This window comes from Hirsutella rhossiliensis (assembly GCF_020360975.1).
Source record: "Hirsutella rhossiliensis strain HR02 chromosome Unknown scaffold00003, whole genome shotgun sequence".
Taxonomy (NCBI): domain Eukaryota; kingdom Fungi; phylum Ascomycota; class Sordariomycetes; order Hypocreales; family Ophiocordycipitaceae; genus Hirsutella; species Hirsutella rhossiliensis.
Window position 1 is genome coordinate 8,300,870 of NW_025408669.1, and position 14,835 is coordinate 8,315,704.

Here is a 14,835-nt window from a genome sequence, read left to right on the forward strand (position 1 = left end):
TCCTATTTTTATTAATTTCTAAGAGCTATCCTTTTACTATAGGTGCTCCTATATTATAGTTACTTTATTAACTAAAGGTATTAGCTTAACCGTTTTCTATTTCTTTTCTATAGATTATTTTATAGTTAAATTCTAATAAATATTCGGCTTATTAGATCTATCGTCCGTTTAACTATTATATAGTTATAAAGTATAAGATGTTTTTATAATCTATATAGACCTTAACTTTATACTTACTTTTAAGAAAGTAGTATCGAAGTTCCTTAAAAGCTTAAATAATTATAAGGAATTCTTTATTATAGATAAGGTAATTAAGCTCTATGCTATATAGCTTTTTTAAGTAAAATATAATTAGTTATAGTCTTCCTTTATTATGCTTTTATTTAATTTATACTCTTAAAGTAAAGTCTAATATATTAGTTTTAAGTTCGATTTATCGTTTTAGATTAAAGGTAGTTAAGACTAGTTCTTATATAATTATAGTCTTAATATATTTAAAAGCTTCGTTAGCTTTATTATCCTATATAAATTCTTTTTCCTTCTTTATTACGTTATATAGTAGTGCTATAATCTTTCCTAAATCTTTAATAAATCGTTAATAGTAATTTATAAATCCTAGGAAACTTTATATATCCTTAACGTTCTTTAGCGTTAGCTATTCTTTAACTAAGTTAATCTTATCTTATTATATTTATATCTCTCTTAGTAAGATTATATATCTAAGGAAGTCTACTTCTATTAAGTTATACCTAGTAGACCTAAGAGAGTAGGTATAAGAGGCTATAGTTATGCCTAGTAGACCTAAGAGAGTAAGTATAAGAGGCTATAGTTATACCTAGTAGACCTAATATTTATATATAAGGAAGCTTACCTAACTAATATAACTCCCCTAGCCTAAGGATATTATATAGGCCTAACTTAGGTATAGGAATATCCTAATACCCTCTTTTAGCTAGCTATATATAGTTACTATACTTATATAAGCCCCTCCCTTATCCTAATAAATAGACTAGGAGATATATTATTAAATTTACCTTTCTATGCCCCTATTTCTTCTACTATGCTCTTAAGCCTCTACTTAAGAGTTATAAGCCCGGCCTATATAGCTAGATTATCTTTTGCCCGCCGATATTACCTTTAAAGCTATTTACGAGCTATTCACGCCGTTATAACGCTTAAATCGTAGTATTAAGGCAAGGAACCTAGCTATACTAGGGGCACTACTAGAAACACACGAATTATATAAATTATAATTACGTATCCCTTAAAGAAGGATATTACTTATTAAGCTAGAACCCCTTATTTTCCTAAGATAACGTTAAAGGAAGTAAGAGCGGATAATTATATCGTAAGACTAAAGGAAAGCCTCGATTAGACCCTATAGATTAGAGGGATTAAATCGTAGGCTTAGACTTATAAGATTTAGGAATATACTAACCTAGACAGCATAAAGAAGCTTAAATAACCCTAATAGCTAGACTAAGAGTAATTTATTATTAACCTTAGAAGGAGACCTTCTTAACGAGAAGATAAAACCGAGGCTACGTTCCTAGCAAGGCGAATAGGCTATAACGAACGATACTAGGATATAAAGGACTCCTTTCGCAACCTTAAGAAAAGGTTCTAGCTATAATTCGATCGCTATAAGGTCTAGTAGAAAGCCCTAATCGCACTCGAAGAATTAATTAAGAAAACGATTAGTAAAGGGCTTTAGGGGATAACCCTAATATATAATAGCCTAAGAGAGAAAATCAGGGAATTAAAGAAGTAAGCCCTGCCTTTAGGGGCAGAGGAGAAAAAGCTAATTTACGAGAGATATACGACCTCTATTAATAAAAGAGGCACGCGAGACTAGAAAGCATAGGCAGAATAGCTCGACTAAATTATTATAGATTTACGAGACCTTAAGGTTAATATACTTAACGATATAAGAATTAGATAGGATTTTCTTATAGCGGTAGACGAGTAGGACCTATATTAGTCTATAATAATAAGGGCTCTCGACCTCTATAACGAAAGATACGGCAAAGATTAACTTCCCCTAAGGAACCTAATCGCTAACTTTAAATAACAATATACCTATAGGAAGAAGTCGTAACTACCCGTAAAAAGGGGAAGCGCTAATTAAATCTCTAGGAAATTAGACACCTAAGCTAAATGCGCTAGCTATAAGCAGTACGTTAATAGCTTAATAAGCTAGTAGGAAAATTGCTACTTACTATAGGTAATATATAATAAGAAGCCCCCGTTAGGCTAGAAATATAGTAATCTAGCTAAATAGAATATCGAAAAACGGCTAAAGGACTATTTAGACGAGAAAGCAAAATATATAGCCTAGACCCCTAATTCCTACCCTAAAGGAAGAGAACTAGCAGACACTATTATTAGCAATAACGGGCTAGGAAAGACTATTAATACGGTCACTCTATCTAAGGTAAACACGGCTATTAAGGGAACGCCGTTACTTACCGATAAATTAATATACGACTTAGGGGCCGATATTAACCTCTTTAATAACCTAGGTTAGTTCTAGGAAGGAACCTTTAAGTAGGGTTCTAACGACGAAGTCTAGGTTAGAGACTAAGCCTTTAAGGTATAAGGAATAAGAATAGTAGTTATCCCTATAATTAACGGTAGAAAGATAACCCTGCTAGATGCCTACTTTATCCTAGAAATACCGATAAGTGTTTTCTTAGCTAGGCTAGGGATAACGGTAGGGATATTCTAGAACTAGCTCCTAGGATACCTCTATTCGGAACCTACGAAGGAGGTTCGTATTAAACTAACCGACTTTAAAGGTTAATTTATAATAGGAACACTCCTATAGTATAAGCGGGTATTCGTAGTTATATAAGCGCCTAAGCCGCTAACTAGGGGGGTAGGTAACTTATAGTATCGCTGCCTTAGGTATCCTAGTCTAAGATTACTAGAGAAGTTATTAGAAGCCTGCCTAGGCACTAAGCTTTAAGGCCCTATAATATATAGCTATTAGATATACGTAATAGGGAAAGCTAAGAGGGAAGTCTTAAGAAAAATACTATCCTTAAGGCCTAAAGGTCTAGGGGTATAAGTTAGCTTCGACCTTTACCCTAGCCCTATAATAGTATATAATAAGGAAAAGAACTTCGCTTTATTTACCTATATAGATATATCTATAAGGTTCTATTACCTAATAGAAAGAAAAACGGGTATTAGGGATATCTTTAATAACTTCGTAGCGTTACTTAAGACCTAGTATAAAGTTAAAATAACTATATTAGTTACTAACGGGGAAAGGGCTCTTTTAATAATAGAATAAATAGATTATATAACTAATAGAGGGATATAAGTTATATAGTTTGCCCCTTTAACGCTTATATAAAATAGTTACGTAGAGAGATTAAGGGTAATAGTAAAGGAAAAAGCAAGGGTTATAAAGCTTAACTTAAAGCTTCTAAAAGAGCTATAGCTAGAGATATACCGTACGGCGGTATACCTACTTAATATAATACCCTTCGAATTATATAGTTATAGCTAGCAGAGCCTATACGAGCGTTAGTAGACCTAGATAAAAGAAAATAATCTACTATATTACTATATTAAAGATATTAAACTAGATATTATATATTTAAGGGTCTTTAGCTATATAGCGTTCTTAATAATAATTATAGTATTAGAATATATTAAGTTATATAAGATATAATTACCCCTTAAGTAGAGAGCTTATATCGGCTACCTAGTAGGCTATAGGTCTACTTAATAATACGTCGTATAGATACCGTTAATTAAATAGAATAAACTAATAGTATCAGCTAATATATAGTTTAACGAGTCTATAAGCTACGATATAAAAAGAGAAGAGTAAGCCTAGCTAGTCTAAATATATAGCTACGATATCCTTAGAGATATAGCCGTAACCGACGTTATAGATAGCGGGGAACCTAAAACCTTTAGGGTACTAAGTTTATCTAACGATAATATAGATAACGGTTAGACGCTAGAAGAAGTAATTACCCTCTTATAGGACCTATTGCCCTTATATACTCTAGAAGATTAAGGATTAAAGACGCCCTTATAGGGATTATATAAATATATATATCTTTCCCCTCTAGAAATAGTAGGCCTAGGGATAGAGATTTTAATATTACCCCTTCTACTTAATACTATATTTAATACGAAGTTACTAAGCTCTATGCCTCCTACGCTTATAATAAATACTATAGCTAGCAACCCCTCCTATATCGTATTAGGGAGATAGCTTAAAGATACAATACCTATATTAATCGACTTATTTCCTTAAGATAAACGCAATAATATACCTCTTAACCTAGGGGGTAAAGGAACGATTATAGTATAGGTTTAAGAAGATAACTCTTAGTCCGAACCCCGCACCCTTAACCTAGCGGTTAATAGGGCCGGCTTATATCGCGAAGCGTGGCCTGATTTCGCAGTTCTCGGAGATATCCCTTGGCACGAGGGACCTAGGAAGCTTAAAAACAGGTTTTAAGGAAGGAGCTGAAAGGAGGTGCAGAGAGGAGGGTGGGGGTATAAGGGGAAGCAGAAGTAGCGATGGCTTCCTATAGAGGTAGCGAGAGATAAGACGGATATGCCGGCAACGGCTAGAAAGGAGGGGAAAAACCGGCAAAAAGCTCGGTAGTTAAAGGGACATTAGTGGCTTCTTTAAGCAGGATCTTCTTTGTTAATTAAGATGCTAGAAGGGTATAAAGAGGGGCGTTAGATAGAGGAAAGAAGGACAATCAAGGCAATACAACAATCACTCCCCTACCTTTATTGCTACTTCTGCAAGAATCATATCTCTCTGCCCTGCCTGTCCGACCCCTTACTCCTAATTTTACCTTCGTGCATTTTTATGCACTTCTCGCATCTCTCTACGCGAGAGTTATAAGCCCGGGAGGAATAGAATTCCTATACCTTCCGGCTGCTATAAAAGGCACCTTTCTTGCACCCCTCGTGGCTTCCTTTTACCCCTCTTACTAGAAAAGCCGATTTTTAACTGACTTTTCTACCTTTCCCCGTAATAATAACGAAAATCGACTCCTCTGCCGTCCCTACGGTCCGTAGGACGATTCTTGCAGAGCCCTAAGATTGGGATAAGTGGGTAAAGGAGCTACGGGCTCGGGTAGATAGAACCATCTATAATTTGGTCTTCTCTGACAAGCAGGACCCTCTCAAGCCCCCTCTTCGTCCTAGGGCGACGGACTTTGCAGAGGGAGCTACCCTCTTCTCCGAGCTAACCTCTATATAACAGAGAGCTTTTTCTGCTGCCTTAGGCGACTACGAGAGTTACCGGAAGGAATACCTCTACGAAACGAAGCTACTAACGGCTGCTCGTACGGCGATAACGGAATCCGTTAGTGCCGCAAAGCTAATCTCTCTTCGAGAAGAAGAGACTCTAGGCAGTGGCTTTTAAAGCTCGAGACCTCGACAGCTCCTCGAGAGGGTATATAACTGACCGTATTAGGAAGACCTATACGGCACACCTAGGAGCCTTTTCTGCTAGGAACCTACTAGCTTCTTCGCTAGCTAAGTAGGAAGAAATCTCGAGGAAGCTAACTAATACTTCCTTATAGAAGCTCTTTCCGGCTAGTGGCTACGGGATATATCTCTGCTAATAAAGCCTATTAGTGACGGTTACTCGACTATCTTTCGAGAGGCTAGCCGGGAACTAGACGAAGAAGCTGCTAGAGTATAATAGCAAGCAGTCTTATTCCTTCGAGGCTAGCACTCGACCTAGACGGTTCGAACTACAGCCCCTGTTGCTACGGCTCCCGCTGCTGCTGCTGCGGCTGTTGCTCCTTCGGCTCCTCCTCCCTCGAGAGCCTCAACGTCGTCGTTAACTGCAGCTGCGGCCCCAGGCCCGGCCCCGGCTCCGCCTCTTGCTCCGGGCCCGGCCCCGGTCCCGTTAGTTAGACCGGCCCGACTAGTCCCCTAATAGACCTTTTAGTCCGTTAGTCGAAAAATCAGGGAACTAGTCGAAATCGAACCTCGTTAACATTAGCAATAAGGGGTAAAAAGGGGGGGTTTTTAAGCAGACCTTCCGGACCGGGACGAGGATTCCTCGAAGAGACAACGTACGAGAAGGAATCGACCTACCTGCTAAGCATGCAAAAAGCCCTATCGGCTAGAAGACTGCTAGCAGGTCTTCGAGGAAAACCGACCCGAAGGAATCAACCCTTTAAAGAGGCTACGAGAAACAGTACAACAGTCTCTTAAGGAGGACCCCTCGTTGCAGAAGAAGATAGACGAGATTCGCTAAGAAATAGCAACTAACGCCGCTGCCCTTATTCGAGCCGCAAATTCGAGGAAAAATCGTTAGTATAGCAAATCCGGCCTTCGTCTTCCCTACGGATCAATAAGGCCAAGACCAACCGTTAGAACCCTCCGACTATCCCCTACGAAAATCAGCTATCCTTAACTCTAGTGCTTCCCTCGATATATACAATACACTCTTACGATTCCGGTCCTTTAAGAAGGCACGAAGGGAATATCTTATTGCCGGGGAATTAACCGTACGGATAGAGGGATACGGAAGGGTGAATTTCACGATAAAATTACCTAACGGATCTATACGAATTCTTCGAAGAAAAAGGGTAGCTTTTTGCCCTCGATTTTTAACGAGCCTAATTTCCTTCCGCCTTCTTCGAGAGGAAGGAATCTTCTAGGATACGACGTCTAAGCCTACGAGGCTAGTCTAGAAGAATCAGACCATCGGGCTTATCGAGGAAAAATTCGGTTAATTTATTCTCGAATTCCGACCTATCCCTAGGAAGGAACCTCTCGAGAAGTTAGCTTTCCCTGCTAGGAGGAATAGGTCTACTATAAAGGACCCTCTTCTAGTAGCCTAAGGAGACGGCATTCTTTGGCACGCACGACTAGGTTACCTAGGCCCCTTAGCTTTACATAAGCTAGGATAATAACAGGGCGTACGAATAAGGGGACCAAAGACCGTCGAATGCGAATACTACGGCCAAGGGAAGACCAGGAGACGAATTTCCAAACGGACCCCAATACGGCCGGACCAGCCGTGTGAGGAAATTTAGGTCGACTAGACCGACGTCTCTAGGGATTAGGAAAGCTTCGTTAGGGTGATGTTTTTCACAGACGCCTTTTTAGGGATAGTTTTCCCCTATTTCTTACGGACCTACCTAAGTAAGCATAACTAGTCTGCCCTCCGGGACTTCGTTAACTAGATAAAATCCTACTTTAGCTACGAGGTAAAGAAGATACGGTCTAACGGAGAGCTATTTACGAAGGATATCTTAAATTGGCTTCGAAAAAGGGGCATTTTACCCCTCCCGTTAGCACCGAATACCCAGGCCTAGAACGGAGGGGCAGAAAGATCAGGGGGTGCTGTGATAGAAAGGGCCCGTACGATGAGACTTACTGTAAGGCTTCTACACGACCTTTAGAGGGAAGTCGTTGAGACCGCCTGTTACCTACGGAACCGGACCCCGAGGGACCCTAAGGACCCTAGGGGACTAAACCAAGGAATAGACTAGAAATCCCCCCTCGAGCTCTTTACAAAGAAGAGGGCCTCGCTAGCCCACCTTCATGCCTATGGCTGCAAGGCATACGCTATAACTGCCGATGTATAGCTAAAAAGGAAGAAGAAAAGAAAGCTTGATCCTAGAGCCTTTGTTGGTTACCTCGTCGGGTATAATTCTACGAATATCTTCCGGATCTAGATTCCTCTTCTACGGAAGGTTATTTCGACTAGGGATATGATTTTCGACGAATCTAGCTTCTTCGACGGAAAGAGGGATCAATAGCCCCTCTTACTCTCTTAACGTTAGCTAATTTAGAAGATCTAAATTCCCCCTTCCTAATAGTCTTAAGAAGAGGCCCTAGACGAGGAAATAGAAGAAGAAACCGACGTCGAAGTAGTCGAGGATAACGCCGACTTCGAAGAAGAAGAAAAGGAAGCTGCTAGATCAGATGATCTAGACGAAGAAGGAGACTATAGGAAAGCGGTAGAGCTGGAATACGCCTACCTCCCTACGCCTCCTCTTACGGAATAAGAAGAAGATCTAGAAGCAGCTTTTTTAGTTAGTCTTCCCGTCTCGGCCCCTAAGGGGGTGGGAAAGGCACCTCTCTTAAAGGATTATCCGGCTGCCTTTTTATCCCTGCTTCGAGAAGCAAAGGAAGGTATAGGGCCCGATACGAAAGAAGACCAACCTCTCCCCTATTTCGATCGTTTTTTCGACTTCTACCTAACGCTAATAGAAGACGGTTCCCACGGAGCGTTTATAGCAGGCCGGCTCTTTAAGCTATAGCTATCAGCAAGGAAGGTATATAAAAGAGACCTCCCGGACCCACCAGCAAACCAAAAGCAGCTAGAAAGACACCCCTTTAGAGACTAGTTTTTCCAGGCCTAGAAAGACCACCTAGCCTTACACGAAGAAATAGGGTCTTTCGAAGAGGTCCTTAAGGAAAAGGCAAGAGGAAAACAGGTCCTTGGCTGTAAGTGGGTCTTTATCTATAAGACTAATAAACACGGCTTCCTTTAAAAGTGCAAAGCCCGGCTAGTTATCTATAGGAATTAATAGGAAAAGGGATCTACCTACTGTGGCAACCACCCTAGCAGGGATGTCTTTCGACCCTTATAGCTATAGCAGCAGAATTCGACCTCGAACTCGATTAGATGGATGCAGTTAACGCCTTTATTAACTGCCCACTGAGGAAGAAGAAGAAGTTGTCTATATGCGCCTCTACTAGCTTCTAATAGCTAGGAAAGGTTCTACGGCTTAGAAAGCTCTATACGGACTACGAAGATCACCCCTTCTTTAGCAACAGCATTTAATAGGTTCCTCAAGCCCTAGGCTTTACGAAAGTCCCTTAGGAACCGTGTATAATATAGAAGGGTAAAATCACGGTCTTCTTCTACGTCGACGATATTATCTAGCATACCTAAAAGAGGAAGAAGCTGCTGCTAGAGGCTATACGAGGCCTATAACAAAGGTATAAGATAACTAGGCTAGGGGAGCTAAAGTGGTTCCTAGGGATACGAATCCTTCGGAATAGGTCCTAACGGACTATCTAGCTTACCTAGGACGCCTATATCGATAAGGTCGCTTATAAATTCCTCCCTAAATCCCTCGATAAGAAGCTTCCCTCTACGCCTATATTAGACGAAGAGCTTTTGCCTAATCCGTCCTTTTAAGCTAGGGAGCAAGAGAAACACTAATATTAATAGAAGGTAGGCTCCCTGCTTTTTTAGCTATTTCTACTAGACCGGATATCTCTTTTACGGTCTCCCGGCTAGCTAGGCATAACTAGAATCCTAGCCCTAGGCATTAAGAAGTAGTAGATAGAGCTATCCTTTATCTCTATTTAACGAGATTATATAGTCTGCGCCTAGGAGGGCAGGGAAGGAAACAAGCTACCGAAATCTTCCTTTATTCGAGCGATTCGTCCTTTGCGGACAATTCCTTAGATAGAAAGAGCTTATAAGGGTATATTATGTCCCTTTTTAGAGGAACTATTGCTTAGAGAGCTTCGAAGCAGGCTACCGTTACGACTTCTAGTACGGAGGCAGAGCTACTAGCTCTTTTAGAAGCGTCAAAAGAAGCGATTTTCCTTAGCCGGCTGCTAATAGCGTTATGACTGTAAATTCCGACCCTATTAGCTATAGAATGCGATAACACGCAGACTATACGAATTCTTACGGAAAACAGTAAGTTGTCGACCCGGCTACGGCATATCGATATCTACTAGCATTAGTTACGCTAAGAGGTCTAAAGGGGACTTATTTCCGGCCGTTAGGTTCTAACGGCATCGATAAAAGCCGACGGTCTTACGAAGCCCCTACCGAAGCAGAAGCTAGCTGTCTTCTTACAGCAAATTAGGCTAGAAGACGTTCGAGAGAAGCTATCCTTAGAGGCCCGCCTTAAGAGTCTACGAGAGGAGCTAATGGCCCGTACGAGAAGGTGACGTCTGCAGCCGAAGAAAAGGAAGAGGTTTTTCCCTTTAGAGGGCCCCCTATTTTGATTGGGTTTTTCCCCCTTTCTTATAGGACTTTCCCCTCTTTAGGCCCCTTTTCCTTAAGTAGGTCTAAAAGAGCCTAGGGACCCGAAAGGGCCCCTGCTTTCCTCGAGTAAAGGGAGAAGTGCAGAGCTAAGAACCTCCTCTATACGCTCACTAGCCCGAAGCCGTATTAGCTATGCCCTTAAGGGGCAGGCCATAGCTAAGGGGGTGTGTCGCGAAGCGTGGCCTGATTTCGCAGTTCTCGGAGATATCCCTTAGCACGAGGGACCTAGGAAGCTAAAAAACAGGTTTTAAGGAAGGAGCTGAAAGGAGGTGCAGAGAGGAGGGTAGGGGTATAAGGGGAAGTAGAAGTAGCGATGGCTTCCTATAGAGGTGGCGAGAGATAAGACGGATGTGCCGGCAACGGCTGGAAAGGAGGGGAAAAACCGGCAAAAAGCTCGGTAGTTAAAGGGACATTAGTGGCTTCTTTAAGCAGGATCTTCTTTGTCAATTGAGATGCTAGAAGGGTATAAAGAGGGGCGTTAGATAGAGGAAAGAAGGACAATTAAGGCAATACAACAATCACTCCCCTACCTTTATTGCTGCTTCTGCAAGAATTATATCTCTCTGCCCTGCCTGTCCGACCCCTTACTCCTAATTTCACCTTCGTGCATTTTTATGCACTTCTCGCATCTCTCTACGCGAGAGCTTAAGGATATTATAAATATAAGAATAACGTAGACGAAAAGATACGTTATAAGGGATTAACCTAAGCAATGTTATTAAAGGAAAACGGGCTCGTAGGCCTAAGAAATCCCTTATTAATAATATTATTATAAAGGTAAGTAAGTATAAGCTTTACGTTAAAGATATACCGCCTCCCCCTACCTCCTTTAACGCGGTAATAGCTTTAGAATTCGTATACGAGTAGAAGGAAGCTATAGACCGCGAAATAGAGGAAAACCTAGTAAGGGGCACGTAGAAGACTATCCTAAAAGCTATTATTAAATAGAAAGGTTACTTCCTAATCCCCTTACGTTAGGTCTTTATATATAAGACCGATAAATAAGGGTATATTATACGCTTTAAAGTACGTATTATACTTCGTAGAGACCTATAACCTAAAGGTAACGAGGATATATATATAGCTACCCTACGAGCACGAATATTTCGACTACTAATAGCCTTCTACTACCTCGAGGACTTTAAGATAGAATAATATAACGTAAAAATAGTATTTCTATATATAATCCTACGCTAAGAAGTCTATTACTAGCCTCTACCGGGATTCTTAATACCTAGGCTATGCCTAAAGCTATTAAAAGCACTATATAGGCTCTATATCTCTTTAAAGCTATAGTTTAAAGAGATATCTAGTTTCTTTACTAAACTAGGAGCCTAGCAGCTAGTAAAAGACGCCTATATACTAGTCTATAAGGGCGTTATTATCTTTATCTTCGTAGATAATATTATTATAATATATCCGAAAAGGCAAAAATAATATTAGGAAGAGCTATATAAGGCTATTATAAAGAAATACACCGTTACGTATATAGGAGAGCTACGCTAGTTCCTTAGTATTAAGATTATTAAGGATAGGGATCTTAAGAAGATATAGCTCTTATAAGCTTCTTATATCTCTAAGACCGTAAAGAAATATTATATCCTTAATAATAATATCCTTTATAAGCCTAAGATCCCGCTAATAATAAAAGAGCTCGTCCCCTACGAAAAGCAGGCCTTAAAGGAAGAGATATATAAATATATCTCTTTAATTAGGTCGCTTATTTATCTAGCAATTTATACTAAGCTAGATATCGTATTTATAGCTAGAAAGCTAGCCTAATATAATTATAACCCTAGGCCGCGCTATAGGCACGAAGCACGTAAGTGCCTAGCTTACCTTTATTATACGAGAAACCGCTATATCTACTTTACGGCGATAAACCTAATAAGGCGGCTAATATATATATCCGACTCCTTATATGCTAATAACCTAGAGACTAGGAAGTCCTTATAAGGATACGTATTCCTACTTCTTAGTAGGCTAATTAACTAGAAAGCTATTAAGTAAGCTACTATAATAACGTCCTTTATAAAAGCTAAATTATTAGCACTCTTATAGATAGCTAAGGAATAGGTAGCATTTAGCTAACTAATTAAGGAGCTTAGCATTAGTATTAAAGGGACTATAAAGCTCTAATATAATAACCTTTAGACTATTAGGCTTCTAACTAAATTAAGCGCGAAGCTTAAGATAAACCTTAAGCACGTTAACGTTTATAGATACTAGCTTCGTTAAGGGGTATAGTAAGATCGGATATAAGTTAGCTAGATCGTATTAGTAAACAACCTAGCTAATAGTATAATAAAGGCGCTTATATACTAGAAGTATTAGAGCTTTATTAAGTAACTAAGACTAGTAATATAGCTAGAAGATATATTAAGAGATAATATACCTAACTACTATATTAAGGCGTAATGTCTCCTTATTATAGTAAACTTAATAATCGCTAGATCCCGATAAGAAGAGCACTACTATATATACTAAGATTAGGGGATTCTAATAGCGTAGTTAGATCTTAATTTAGTTAAGAAACTATAAAGATCTAAGGGGTAGAAGTTAGCCTTATTTACTACTAAGAAGTAAAGCTATTACTAAACTACCCCTTAATTAATATAATACTATAGCGCTTAAACTTACGATAATCGCGATAGCTTTACTAAATTAAGACTAATTAATATAAGGAATATATTATTAGAAAGCCTACCTTTAGGATTACTTTTATCCTAAATAATAACGTCGCTAGCAAAGGTACTATAGTACCTAGGCTACTTAAAGGGATGCCCTACTATGCCCCTCCTTATAAGGAAGGTTATAAATATAACTTATAACTACTAGTTAAACGGTAAGAGTAGGTTATATAACCCTATTAATCGTAAGTTTAACTCCCCTTAGGGCGGAAGAGTAGGTTATATAACTATGCCCTAGGGGGGGCGCGGTTAATAAACTTAGGGGCCTAAGGAGATAGGATATATAGAGGAGGGTTCTCCTTATATCCTATCCTCTTAGGTCCCGGCTTTTGCCTTTTACTATATTTACCTCCTTAAATAGATAGCAAAGCAATAATTAAGAGCCTCCCCTATTTTTAGATAACCTCCTTAAATAGATAGTAAAGCAGCCGAATTTAATATCGGAATAGCCTTATATTTATTAGACTAAACCCTCCTCTACCTATTGCCCTACTATCTAGAAGCTAGGGTAGTAAGGGGGTATATTAAGGAGAGTAGGTATAAGAGGCTATAGTTATACTTAGTAGACTTAAGAGAGTAGGTATAAGAGGCTATAGTTATACCTAGTAGACCTAATAGTTATATATAAGGAAGCCTGCCTAACTAATATAACTCCCCTAGCCTAAGGATATTATATAAGCCTAACTTAAGGATAGGAATATCCTAATACCCTCTTTTAGCTAGCTATATATAGTTACTATACCTATATAAGCCCCTCCCTTATCTTAATAGATAGACTAAGAGATATATTACTAAATTTACCTTTCTATGCCCTTATTTCTTTTACTATGCTCTTAAGCCTCTACTTAAGAACTTCCTATATATAGAACTTATATTTCTTTAGTTTAACTAGTAATTTCGTATTTTAAAGTACGCGGAGTACCTTATAAATATATTCCTTATATTCTTCTAAGGTATCTAAGAAGATTAAGATATTATCTAGGTATACTACTATAAAGATATCTAAGTATTTATATAGGATATTATTAATTATCTATTAGAAGGTAGCTAGTATATTTATAAGTCTAAATAGTATTACTAGATATTTAAACAGTCTAAATCTCGTTCTAAAGGCTATTATCTATTTATATCCCTTTTTTATATATATTAAGTTATAAGCGCCTTTAAGATTAAGGGCTATAAACTATTTTTTACTATATAATCGATCTTATAGTTCCGATATAAGTAGTAATAGTATTCGGTCTTTTATTATAATATCGTTTAAGCGTCTATAGTTAATAACTAGTTATAGCTTACTATTTTTCTTTAAAATAAATATAACTAAATAGCCTACTTTAGATATTAATATTTATATATATCCCTTTTATAGATTCTCGTTAAGGTAGTTATATAGCGTTTATAGTTACTTTTCGTTTAAGTTATAGATTTTTATACTAAAGGTTAAGTTTTCGTTTAGCGTCTTTTTATATTTCGCGTAGTATTTCTATATCGAATTTCCCTTAGTTAAATATAGCTTATAGCCTTTATATATATTACTAATAATCTTTTAGTATAATATTATATCGTTTATACTATAATTATACTTTTTCGTATTTATAAACTCTATAGTTTAAGTATATATATTCGTTATAATCTTCTTTATTATATTTAACTTTTTATATAAGTCTTTAAAAGATTAAGGCTTTAAATACTTTAAAGCGAGTAGCGTTATACTATTCCTTTATTTTAGTATATTTATAGATTTTATATATCTCTAAAAGATATCTTATTAATAAACTATAGTTATCGCGGTATTTAAGTAGCATACTATAATCGGGTTCTAATAATATAACTTAGTTGTTTAGGTAGCGTTAATTAATTTTCTAGTAGTTTAGTTTTATACTTAGGTAGGGTTTTAAAAGTACTTATCCCTTAAACCTAACTAAGAAGGTATTATATTATACCTTTATCTAGAAGTATATTTTATAATTTAGGTAAACGTATAATATCTATAAAATATACTTATAGCGCTTATAAGTAAGTAGTATTTATAGATTATCTTTAAATTCTCCTTATAGTTACTATTTTTATTTTAAAGCTATAAAGGTATTAACTATAGTAATAGCTATAGTATAGTCT